Source organism: Triticum urartu, chromosome 3, assembly GCF_003073215.2.
Source record: "Triticum urartu cultivar G1812 chromosome 3, Tu2.1, whole genome shotgun sequence".
NCBI classification, from domain to species: Eukaryota; Viridiplantae; Streptophyta; class Magnoliopsida; order Poales; family Poaceae; genus Triticum; species Triticum urartu.
In genome coordinates, this window is record NC_053024.1 from 21,946,369 (window position 1) to 21,960,345 (window position 13,977).

Sequence of the window (13,977 nt, forward strand, 5' to 3'; positions counted from 1 at the left end):
TCATCTTGCGATCCTTATCAAGTGTGTGTTGGTGGAAGGCAAGCCGTTTTCGTTTTGGTACTTTATGCCATCATGAAACTTTGTAGAGATCTTGGTTTGTTTGGAACCATCCTCTCTTTTGGGAGTTTGATGTCTCTTATTTGAGTATATCAATGGATATCTCATTCCTTGTTGTATCCACTATGGATATCCTCCAAGTGATGATTTATTCATTTGGTATCTTTTCTTCGCTTGGTATTTCTGTCTTTTGGTCTCGGTTCTTGAAAGTCTTGAGCATGCATTTTTACTTCTTGTAGTTTCTTTGGCATGCTTTCCCTCTTTGACCCAATATATAGGGGAAACTCCACCAAGTCTCAAATTGGATGAGATGTGCATGAAATTCAGTTTCATATCTATATGCACATATTTATGTGGAGTTTGTCCTATGTGTTGTTGGTTCTCTAACTCTTTGGTCCCAATGAGTTTGGGTACCATTTTGTTTGTGTTGTTGTTCTAGGAACAACTGGAGATGCATTGGATGCTCGGCTCACTCACAAGGAAGGTGTTTTCACCATGTGCTTATTGGAGTCAAGTTAGGATGATCAACTACTTTGTACCTTCAATTGGTATCTACTACATCCTTCCAATGTTATCTCGGTAACAAGTATCTTCATATACTTCATGCACACATTTCTTGTATCAACCTTGTGTAGGTTGTATCATGGCATGTTATTCATTCATTCTTGTGATACTTGTTTTCTTTCTCAAAGCATCCCAACAATGATCTCTTGTTGCTAGTTGTGATGTATTTGTTGTTCGTGTGTGGACTCATTTATATACAATAAGACCAATATCTAGCCATGAGCTATGCTTCCAAGCAAATATCTTATTGGTATATGTATGACCTCCCTTTGGATATCTTGTTCCTCGTGTTGTAACTATTTCGGGTGTACATCCTTCTTTGTAGATATATATCATCATGATTTCGTCTACCTAGAGTCTTATACACTTGAGAGAAGTTGCATATCTAGTTGATATCCTTTCTTTCACGGCCACCTTGTCTTTCTTATGTTATTTCTTTGGTGGCTCCATGAAAGCTTTTGCCTTGAGTGCGTGTCTTCTATCGTTGCATCTTGATGCACTCTTGTGTGTGGTGAAGATTATTTTCCTCATGCTTATCTTCACGAGGCTTTTAATTGGTATCCCTCGTCTTGATGAGGCTTTCATCTTCTATCTTCACCATGGGTTGTCACAAGCATAGGTTCTTAATATGCTTATTAGTAAGCTTGTGAACCCATTTGCTAGTTGTGTGTGGCAATGATAGGCCTTGCACCGTGTGCCTCATTCTTTCAAGACTTTATTAATGATTAATGCTCATCCGTACATTAGTCTTCTCAAGTGCAGTGCCTTGACTCTCACACATCATTTTGGTTGAGCCCATTCTTAAGTTGCCTCTTTCACTTGTTGCTCAACCATGTGTTAGTTGCATGTACTAGGCTTAGTTTCCTATATGCTCACTTGCACTTGTTGTAAGTTTCTATTGATTTTGGGGGAGCTATGATCCTATTTTGTGCGCTTTGTATCCAAATACAAAAATTCTTGATGTGCACAAATCATGGGGAGCTTCTCTAGTTTCTTTAGAACACTCCTCTGCTCATATCATAATATCCTTTATTCATGTGGCTCGTAGGATCTTTGGTCTAGTTGGTTCAATTGATATCCGTTGATTGCTTGCTTCAATTGGTACCTTTTGATTGCTTGATTGCTTGTGTCTCTCTTTGTTATGTCGTTGTGGCATATCATTCCTTTAGCAATCTTGGTGCCTCAATATAGTTGGTCTCCCTCCAAGTATTACCTTTGGATATGTGTATGGCATTCCACTCTCTTGTTGAGAAATACACAACTTTTGGAGGAACACCTTTTATATTGGTCTTCTTAGCTTTTCACCCATTTTGGCAATCGATGCCAATGGGGGAGAAGTTTCAGAGAGTTTTGTGGAGAAGTCTTTAGAGTTTTCTCCTTGATTTGGTTTTGTTCCTAAGCATTTGCATCTCATACGCATGTTTTATTGATTGTTGCATTGCATGGTGATGCATAATTCCTTGTATTAAACTCTCTTGAAAGTGATTGTCATCAATTACCAAAATGGGGTAGATTGAAAGAACATGCGGTGCCCCCATGTTTGGTTTTGGTAATTGATGAAAATCTCTATGGACTAATGGTTGCCTTGAGTTATATTTGAAGGTTTTGTCCATAGGCTTTTCTTGGAGTACATGTGTTGGTTTCAAGGAGAGTTTGTGTCGACCAAGGTGTTATTCAAGGAATTATCCAAAGATTGGTCATGTGAGAGTTGAGCTTATTGCAAGCATGTCTTGAAGAAGAAGATTGTGTGATCATTCATGTCTACCTTCAAGACATCATTCAAATGAAGAGAATTGGAAAGGTTCAAGGATGATCAAGACTAAGTCAAGAGTGAATCAAGTTGATCAACTCACAAAGCGCATAAGATGTGCCGAGAGGGATCAAGTGATCCCATGGTATGGTAAGAATTGTCAATTATGCTTTGTGTACTAACCCATGGTCTTCGTGAGAGTTCTTTGTGGGGTTAGGTTGCGGTGTGCAAGTTCAAGTGGAGCATCACGAAGAGATCGAATGCTTAAAGCTTGCCGTCTTTTGTGGTGATAATGGACTTGTGAAGATGTGCGGAAGAGTGGCTCACCCATAGTGGAGTATGGGGGAGCAATCAACTAGTCTTCATCGAGTCAACACAATCAAGAAAGGTGGTCCAACTTGAGGGAGTCAAGATTGTCATCTTCTAGCTCAAGTGGACCATGTGCAAGGCAAAGGTTTGCCCTTGATAGGTTTTCTATTTTACCGGTCTCATGATGATAGTTGGGAGACTGGGTTATAGGATCGATTGCCATACTATCAAGGGGGGCTCTCGATGAGTTACTTGATCGTATCGTTCGTAGAGAGCTCAAACCATTGCATCCTTGCATCATCTTTCTTGGTTCTTGTTTGGTTCTCTTTGTGAGTCTTAGAGCTTATGGTCATCTTGATGACAAGCTCGAGTTCATCAAAAACGGAGTTCACATGCATCTTCTACGATGTTTTCGATGTTGGAGGTTTTTCCGGTTCTTCTCGGTTGGAGGTTTCACTCCTCTGTTTTGATGCTACTCGTCGTCTTGTTTCCAACAAGGTTGAGTTTGCTCAATTCGGAGCTCATATGCAGAAGTTATGGCAGTTCTGGTTTTCTTGAGAGTGGTTTTTGTCTGGTCCCAGTGGTAGTACCGCGTGCCCCAGCGGTAGTACCTCTTGGAGCTCTCAGCCATTGTACCGCTGCTTCCGGGTGGTGGTACCGCCAACTTGCTCAGCAAAGACTTGGGCGGTTGTTCCGGCCAGGCACCACCCAAGTACCGGTCAGGCCTCTGTTTTGATGCGGTACTCGGGCGGTGGTGGCCCGGTTGGTCCGGTCGTACCGGTACCACCGGTGTCCGGAGCGGTTCGACCGCTCAGGACTTAGCCACCCGAGCGCTCAAGGCCATGAGGTTGCACCGGCCCGGTACCGCTCGACTACCGCACTCAGGGGTGACTCCCTTCTGTTCCTATGCGGTGGTTGAGCTGTGGCTGGGCGGTTGGTCCGGTTGTTCGTCTCAACCGGTGCTACCGCCTGGTCGCCCGGTTGTACCGCCTGGTAGGGTTCTACACGTATACTGTGAGTCCCGGTTGTACCGGGACCAGGAGCGGTAGTACCGCTCGTGTGCGGGCTGAGCACATAATGGTTGGATTTTCCCCCTCCTATAAAAGGGGGTCTTCTTCCCCATTGAATGAAACCCTTTGATCTCGTGTTCTTCCCCCTTTGCTGACCTTCTTTGAGCTTGCTAACTCTCATTCCCTCCATGGATTCTTGCTAGTTTTTGAGGGAAAAGAGAGAGGAGATCTAGATCCACATTTCCACCAATCACTTTCTCCTCTATGTGAGGGGAACCCCTTGGATCTAGATCTTGGAGTTCTTGGTGTTCTCCTTCTTGTTCTTCCTCTCATTTTCCTCCCTAGCATTAGTTGCTCCAGTGGGATTTGAGAGAGAAGGACTTGGGCGCTCCGTGTGGCCTTGCCATTGCATTTGGTGCATCGGTTTGAGTTCTCCACGGTGATACGTGGAAGTGAAGTTTGAGAAGCTTATTACTCTTGGGTGTTTGGGCACCCTAGAGCTTGTTCCTCTTGGGTGCCTTGGCGCCCTAGACGGTTGGTGTTGTTCGGAGCTCAATCATTGTGGTGTAAAGCTCCGGGCAAGCGTCGGGGTCTCCAATTAGGTTGTGGAGATCGCCCCGAGCAATTTGACGGGTACCGGTGACCGCCCCCAAGGGTTGCCAAAGTGTACGGGTTCGGTGACCGCCCCCAAGGGTTGCCATTTGTACGGGTTCGGTGACCGCCCTCAAGGGTCCCTTAGTGGAATCACGGCATCTTGCATTGTGCGAGGGCGTGAGGAGATTACGGTGGCCCTAGTGGCTTCTTGGGGAGCATTGTGCCTCCACACCGCTCCATACAGAGATTAGCATCCGCAAGGGTGTGAACTTCGGGATACATCATCGTCTCCGCGTGCCTCAGTTATCTCTTACCCGAGCTCTTTACTTATGCACTTTACTTTGTGATAGCCATATTGTTTCTTGTCATATATCTTGCTATCACATAGTTGCTTATCTTGCTTAGCATAAGTTGTTGGTGCACATAGGTGAGCCTAGTTGTTTTAGGTTTTGTGCTTGACAAATTAACTGCTAGGTTTATTCTGCATTTGTTCAAGCCTAAATCGTAATTATTTTAAAACGCCTATTCACCCCCCCTCTAGGCGACATCCACGATCTTTCAACGGGCCTGTGCCCCTCGAACGCCTCGGCCGCACTTCTTCTTATGATTCTCGCGCGGAGGGCGATGTGGCGGCGAAGCTGGCATCGAGCATCGGCCTGAAGGAGACCGATGCCGACCTCATGTTCCAGGATTGGTTGTGCCAATTCCGCAACGACAGGTACAACTACACGCCGGACACCGTGGGGGAGACCGGCGTGCAGGTTCACACGGATCCCGACTTCCTCACCGTGCTCCAGGAAGACGACCGCGTCAGCGGCCTAGAGGTGGCGGACCTAGACACCGGCGAGTTCGCACCCGTGGACCCTGTCCCGGGAACCTTCCTCGTCAACCTCGGCGACGTCACCACGGTACAGATGCCTCCATCTTCCGGCCTCCTACATGGATCTGGGGCGCACTTCACAACGTGGGGCACTGCACAACCTTGTAGCGTAGGCGTGGAGCAACGGGGCACTGCACAACGTGAGGCGGCGGTGCCGCGCGTCTCCATTGCGCTCTTCCTGCTGGCGCCCAAGGACGACGTGGTCCGTGCGCCGAGAGCTCAGCCGCCGCCATGCTGAGCTGGTTCAGTGTGTGCCCGAACAGCTCCAGCCAGTCGACAGCGCGACGCGGTCGCGCAGCCGCAGCCGGTGCGAGCGCACCGGGTAGGACGTGCGGTTGGACGCGGCCGTGCGCACCGCCGATGCCGCGCGCCTCCTCGAGGCGGACGAATCCGGCGAGGGCGAGTTCGGCGGAGGTCCGGCGATGGGACGCTCACGCCTGCGCCGGCGGCGGGCAGTGGGAGGCGCGACCGGGGCGGCGAGCGAAGTAGGTGAGGGTGTGCTCTGAGATGAGGTGCTCAGAGAGAAGAGGGATTGGGGAAGGTTAGGGAGGTGATTATCTATAAGCACGTACGAGCGAAGCCACCCACGTGCGCTCGAGAGCATCGCTTGAGCCAGGCTCGCAAGAAACTGTCGATTCGGACGTTTCGAGTGAGCCAGGCCCAAAGGTGCCTTTAAGAACCGTGCTATGTAGGCCCAACAGTATATGCGTGCAACCAAATAGTCCACCTCCCAAAAGATGCTGCATCGCGCGGGCCTGGTTGGGCTCGATGCAGCCAACCAAACTCGCCCAAAGTGTTTCTTTGCCGTCACTGATGGATCGTGCTCGCCGCAACCGCAAGCAGCCTGTGGGCGCAGATCATGCGGCAGATGTACACGACCGCGTCGTCCGTTCCATTTGATCTCATCTGATCCACAGGCACCATGGTGGCGTCGCACGGGCCGGCGGGGTCGCTGGGGGCACCGCGGTGGCCGGTGGGCGCGCCCGGTTGAGACGAGAGGGGTCACTGGGGGCCGAGCTTCCATGGGTGGGGCGCGTGTGCAACTCATTCGCGCTGTCCAGATAGCTTTGCTTCGTCGGAACCGATCCATCCGGCCATCATGTGAGCCCAAATTTTGTCAAGATTTGAAGGCCCCCATCCATTCAAGTGATCACAAAGGTAAGAAACTTTGTCCTTTCATCTCTCATTGCTAGATTAGCTTTTGCAATGCTTTACATAGTCATTAATTTGTGGGTTTTAGTAATTTGGGAGGAATTATATGTGGTAGTTTATTTGATTTGTATGCAATTTGAGCTTGAAATAACTCTTAGTTTGCATATGTAGGTGTGGTTTATTTAGTGCCTTCTCGTCTCCGCCCTAACCACCGTCGATCGTCCGCACCGTCTTGTCGCCGGCACCACCTTGTGGGGTGAGCCTCTTGTTCTTATCTTTTTTATATAAAAATCATGTTTGTGTGATTTAGATATGTAGTTGTATAATTATCTTACCCGTACGTTGTTTGTTATTCATAGTGCCATGGTTTTGATATCCGTCCCCGCCGGCCCTCGTCCAGGTTATGATTCGGATGTGGTATATTCTCTTTTGTAACTATTTTGTTGCATTTAGTGTTTATGACAAATTATGCCCATCAAGTTGACATAGATATTTTTATCTAGGAGGTATGTGAACCAGAAATTCCAACCGACCCTATTGTCGAGAGGTTAAATTTAGTTGAAAGAGAAAACGAGTATTTGATTTTTTTTGAAAAGAATTAAGGGGGAGAAGATGGAATTGGAGTTGGATGTTGCCGATGTCGTCGATGATCACAAGATCAAGATGGAGAAAATGCGCTTGAAGATTAGAAAGATTAGAAAATATGCCATTGATAGTGAGGCTTGGTATCATTATGCCGTTGGATCAATTGTTACCTTAGTTGCGATCTTGATCGTATTTGTTGTTGCATTTAAATTCTTTAGCTAGAGAGTTATTTATATGTCTGCTTCATGAGAATAAGTATTGCATGAACTTTATGTATGAATTTGTATTAATTTGGTCTATTCGGTGGTGTGTAATGAAGATGAGCTAGCAATGGATGTACGATAACCGATGCTCTCCCCAGTTCGTTGAGGGCGTGCATACTTTTCTGATTGCGGCTAAGGCAAACAAGCGGGCGGATGGTTTTATGCCTTGTCCATGTGCTGGCTGTAAGAATGATCACAATTACTCTAACTCAAGAACCATTCTCGTCCACCTGTTTGAGTCCGGTTTCATGCCCCACTATATTGTTTGGACCAAGCACGGAGAAAGAGGGGTTATGATGGGAGAAAATGAAGAAGAAGAGGACGACAATAGCTATCCTGGCCATGGGTTCCCTGAATACGATGCTACAACAATGGGGGAAGAAGCTGAGCCGGCAATGCGGGAAGAAGCTGAACAAGAGGCATTTGAAAACATATTTTTTCTAAGAATAAGACTAAGAAGTTCAATTCAAAATAATAGAGAAGTTTGAAGTATATAAAAAACTCAGATTTGTTGCAAGAAGTTCACGTGCACCTCCGTGCACGGTTCAGAATTTATATTGCGGGACGTTCGACCTCCAATTACATGTTTTAAAATAGCAAGAAATGGCGTCCGACCTTCAATTGCGTGTAATTCGACGTATACACAAAAATGTGACAACAGCTCATAGTGAAAACAATGAGAAGTTCAAGTACTGCAAGGAATGCATTTTACGTGAGAATAAAAAGTATAGAAACATAAAAGCTTAAAAGGTTTGTTGAAAGAAGTCCAAGTGCTCTTTCCGGGGAAGTTCAAAAATTCTTGCGAGAGAGGTTCATCTTGTATTTCCATGTTTGAAAACACAAAAAAGAAATTGTTTTATTGTGTTTTAAAATAATTCTCTCAATCCACAAAGAAGTTAAGTTATTACTTGAGAGCAATTTGAGTTCAAAAAAAATTCAAATTATAAAAATATAAAAAGTTCATGCACTATATGGTGTGTGTTTAATATGAGAAAAATGAATTAAAAGGCAAGGTCCCATTTTTTTATTATAAGTTCAAGTCCTTGGTTGGATAAAGTTAAAAAAAATATTGTAAGAGGGGTTTATACAAAAGAAATATCATTTGTATAACACTAACAAATGGATGAGAAAATTACAAACGAAAATACGTTACAGAAGTTTAATGTGAAAACAGCAGGAAGTTCAACTACTGCGCTAAATGAATTTCAAATGAAAATCTTTTAAACCGTCGCGAGTATTAAAAAATGGTCAACACAAGAAAGTTGCATGTTTACAGCAGCTTTCCATCGGTATATCACTTGCTCAATTCCGGTGAGTGGATGGAGAGCTACGAGCGAAAAAACACGTGAAAAACAGAGTGAAGTTCAAGTAGACATGCCGAGAAGTTCAAGTTCTTTACGCGGTGCATTTTCGAAGAATCTGTTTCACGATAAAGGCAGAGCGAATGATCTTGTCGTTTTCGAAATTACTTGAAAACGGCTAGGAATCACAGAAAACCATCAACATGAAAAAGTTTCGCATTTTCCGTAGCTTTTTAACGATATATTATTTGCCCCATTCCGATAAAGTTTGTAAAAATTATGATGAAAATACGTTTTTTGCAATTTTCAAAATTGACTTAAAACAGTAAAAAATTGGGAGAAACAATATATACAAAAAACTTTCGCATTTCCTCAACCTTTCCAACGCCATATAATTTGCTACATTCGGACGTACGGTTAAAAAATAGATCAAAAATACGAACTCGGTGGAGCTTGTACCGTTTTCTAAATTACTCTTAAAAATTTCAAAATTAGAAAAACCTTTCAACATGAAAAGTAGCGCATTTTCATAAGCTTTCCAACACCATATTGTTTGCCTCATTTGGATTAGCCGTTTAGAAATGGCATCGAAAATAGGAACTCGGCTGTTCCGTTTGCGAAATTATATGATTTTCCAAATTACTCTTTATTCATAGGGAATTAGAGAAACTTTCAACATGTGGAAGGAGCGGTTTTGTAGCAGTTTTCCAATGCCATATTACTTGCCTCATTCTGATAAACGGTTTAGAAATGCGATCGAAAGTACGATTCACGTTTTTTGTGTGAGGAAAAAACGGTTTTCAAAACTGCTCTTAAACCGCTTACATTTTGCCAAAAAAAATTCTTGGGTCATGATACTGGTGTCCATAGCTTTCCAACGGTATATCGCAAGCCTCATTTGGGCAATGTTGGCGGAAGTTCAACCTAGCACTTGGAGAAGTTCAGGTCGAACAACTCAGGCAGTAAAATTGCAAAAAACGTAATTTCATCACGACCCGAGAGCAAAATCCGCCAACGAGCGAGATTTATATTTAAAACCAGTATTTTGTTGCTAAAACATTTCTACATTACACTAACATCATATAGAACACGACTAAACAGAATAATTCACGGGAGAAGCCACGGTTGCGAAGATAGCCCGAAGGTCGGGTTCGTACAGAGGGAAGTCCAGGTGCGTTACTCAGGCAGTTCAGATTGTGATCAGAATATATATGTTGTTGTTTTAAGAATGATCATGATGCCCTCATGTCCGTATTTTATTTTTATCGACACCTCTATCTGTAAACATGTGGACATATTTTTCAATTTCGGCTTTCGTTTGAGGACAAGCGAGGTCTAAGCTTGGGGGAGTTGATACATCCATTTTGCATCATGCTTTTATATCCATATTTATTGCATTTTGGGCTGTTATTACACATTATGTCACAATATTTATGCATATTCTCTCTTATTTTACAAGGTTTACATGAAGAGGGGGAATGCCGGCAGCTGGAATTCTGGGTTGGAAAATGAGCAAATATTAGAGACCTATTATGGACATCTCCAAAGTCCTAAAACTCCACGGGAGCACTTTCCAAAATATATAAAAATATTGGGCGCAAGAAGTACCAGAGGGGGGCCACCCACCAGCCACGAGGGTGGGGGCGCGCCCTACCCCCCTAGGTGCGCCCCCTGCCTTGTGGGCCCCTGGTGGACCTCCGATGCCCATCTTTGGCTATATGAGGTCTTTCGTCCGAGCAAAAATCATAAGCAAGCTTACGGGATGAAACTCCGCCGCCACGAGGTGAAACCTTGGCGGAACCAATCTAGGGCTCCGGCAGAGCTGTTCTGCCGGGGAAACTTCCCACCGGGAGGGGGAAATCATCACCATCGTCATCACCAACGATCCTCTCATCGGGAGGGGCTCAATCTCCATCAACATCTTCACCAGCACCATCTCATCTCAAATCCTAGTTCATCTCTTGTATCCAGTCTTTGTATCCAAACTTCAGATTGGTGCCTGTGGGTTGCTAGTAGTGTTGATTACTCCTTGTAGTTGATGCTAGTTGGTTTACTTGGTGGAAGATCATATGTTCAGATCCATTATGCATATTAATACCCCTCTGTTTATGAACATGAATATGCTTTGTGAGTAGTTATGTTTGTTCCCGGGGACATGGGAGAAGTCTTGCTATTAGTACTCATGTGAATTTGGTATTCGTTCGTTATTTTGATGAGATGTATGTTGTCATCTCTCTAGTGGTGTCATGTGAACGTCGACTACATGACACTTCACCATTGTTTGGGCCTAGAGGGCGGCATTGGGAAGTAATAAGTAGATGATGGGTTGCTAGAGTGACAGAAGCTTAAACCCTAGTTTATGCGTTGCTTCGTAAGGGGCTGATTTGGATCCATATGTTTCATGCTATGGTTAGGTTTACCTTAATACTTCTGTTGTAGTTGCGGATGCTTGCAATGGGGGTTAATCATAAGTGGGATGCTTGTCCAAGTAAGGAAAACAGCCAAGCACCGGTCCACCCATATATTAAATTACCAAAGTACCAAACGCGAATGATATGAACGTGATGAAAACTAGCTTGACGACAATTCCCATGTGTCCTCGGGAGCGCTTTCCTTCATATAAGAGTTTGTCCAGCTTTTCCTTTGCTAGAAAAAAGATTGGACCATCTTGCTGCACCTTATTTACTTTTATTACTTGCTACTCGTTACAAATTACCTTATCACAAAACTATCTGTTACCGATAATTTCAGTGCTTGCAGAGAATACCTTACTGAAAACTGCTTATCATTTTCTTCTGCTCCTTGTTGGGTTCGACACTCTTACTTATCGAAAAGCTACGATAGATCCCCTATACTTGTGGCTCATCAGAGGATTCCTCCCTTCCTTGGCGCGCCCTAGGGCCGGCCGGCCTCCCCCCTTGTTCCTTTATATACGGGGGCAGGGGGCACCCTAGAACACACAACAGACAACTGTCTTAGCCGTGTGCGGTGCCCCCCTTCACCATAATCCACCTCGGTCATATCGTCATAGTGCTTAGGCGAAGCTCTGCACTGGTAACTTCATCATCACCGTCATCACGCTGTCGTGCTGACGAAGCTCTCCCTCGACACTTAGCTAGATCGAGAGTTCGTGGGACGTCACCGAGCCGAACGTGTGCAAATCACGGAGGTGTCGTACTTTCAGTACTAGGATCGGTCGAATCTTGAAGACGTACGAGTACATCAACCGCGTTGTCATAACGCTTACACTTACTGTCTACGAGGGTACGTGGACAACACTCTTCCCCTCTCGTTGCTATGCATCACCATGATAGATCTTGCGTGTGTGTAGGAATTTTTTTGAAATTACTGCGTTCCCCACACCCTTGCTGCAACCTGGCAGAGCCGCCGTGCCAGGTGAATTGAGGTCGGCTTGCTGGCTAGCTCGCCCAAGGTCTCCGACAAGGACTGGCATTATGACGGAGATGGACTCCGACGACACCGCCTCGGTTCCCGTGCCTCATGTGCATGTCGGCTTTAGCATGAAGAAGGTGCATAGGCACTAGAACGCCCCCATGGCGAAGGTGCAGCCTGCGCCGACGCCTTTGTCGGTGTTTCGGCAAGTGTGGGAGAAACAACGGTACAACCTATTCCTCCTGGAGCAGCACCGTATGGCGGAGGGCCAGATCTATGATGAGCACACGAGCGAGGAGGTCGTGGCGGCCATGGCTGCGGCGAACCCTCAAGTTCGTCGCGGACCAGCATGCCATCCACGATGCCATCCGCGCTCAAGCTGTCACTCATCAGGAAGCGGTCGCCGCCGAGGCGCAGCTCCAGGAGATAGCGGAGGAGAACAACACAAGTTGCGCCTCCTACACGACACCGACGAACTATCCAGCGGCCCGGTGGGACGACAACAGTGCGGGTGACACCATTTCCATCTTGGATCCCATGTCCACCGGCGATGGACAAGGCACAGACTCCTCCGAGGATGAGTAGGGAACATGAGGCAGCAGGGTCTTGTGTCCCATGTGGGACAGTCCGTGTCCGTTGTTCTACTCTTCCTCGCCGGAGACTGCAGGTTCACTTCATCGGTCTTATCCACTAGTAGAAAACAGGGCTTTGGTCCAGGCCGAGTCAGCCCATTAGTCCCGGTTCAGTCCAGAACCGGGACCAATGTGGGCATTGGTCACGGTTCCTGAGCCCAGGGGGCCGGCCGGGCCACGTGGGCCATTGGTCCCGGTTCATCTGGTCCTTTTGGTCCCGGTTGGTGGGATGAACTGGGACCAATGGGCCTAGCTCCTGGCCCACCACCATTGGTCCCGGTTGGTGGCTTAAACCGGGACCAAAGGCTCCCCTTTAGTCCCGACTCATGTCACCAATCGGGACCAATGAGGTGCCTATATATACATCTCGCTCGCGAGCAGAGCACCCCAGTGCTCTGTTTTTCTCTGGCCGAGGGGGAGAGGGCTTGGTGGTGCTCTAGCTCACCTCCTATGCACACAAGGTGTTCGATGGAATGCCCGAGCCACACTACTTAAGCTTTCTCCTCTCCAAGCTCGACCGCCAAGCTCCATTTTCCATAATATTTGTCTAGGTTTAGCGGTCCGTCACGCCCCGTCCCCGTCTTCACCGCCGTCGATCACCCGCGCCGAGCTCATCGCTGGCACCACCGTGGTGAGCCTCTTGTTTATCTTCTTTCTGAAAGGAAAAATATTCTTACTTGTATGTTTACGTAGATACTTGTATTATTTTCTTACTTTTATTATTGCATCTTATATAGTGGGATGGTTTTGGTATCCGCCCCCGTCGGCCCTCGTCCTGTCTATGATTCGGATGTGGTATATATATTATCTTTATAACTATTGGTTCATTTATTGTTTATGAAAATTATGCCGACCAACGTGACATAGATTTTATTTATGTAGGATGTATGTGAATCGGAAATGCCAACCGACCCTATTGTCGAGAGGTTAAATTTAGTTGAAGAAGAAAACAATTTTGTTGAAGGAAAAAATAAAAAAAATTGAGGAGGAGAAGATGATATTGGAGTTGCATGTTGCGGATGTCGTCGATGATCACAAGATCAAGATGGATGCAATGCGCTTGAAGATTAGAAAGATTAGAAAATATGCCATTCATACCGAGGCTTGGTATCATTATGCCGTTGGATCAATTTTTACCTTGGTTGCGATTATGATCGCATTTGTTTTTGCATTGAAATGTTTTACATAGTTTCAATGTATGGTTTAATTAATTAGATGCTCTGGAGAGCTATATGTTGTTAGATGAGAACTATGTATGCACTTTGGTTTTAATGTGATGATGAACTTCTATTAATTTGGACACTTCATTATATATAATGCACGCAGATGAACTGGCAATGGATGTATGGTGACAGACACACCCGCGAGTACATTAAGGGCGTGCATGAGTTTCTCGATGCGGCTGAGGCAAACAAGCAAAATGGTTTTATGTGTTGTCCATGCACTGAATGTGGGAATACGAGGTCTTAGTCTAACCGGAAAATCCT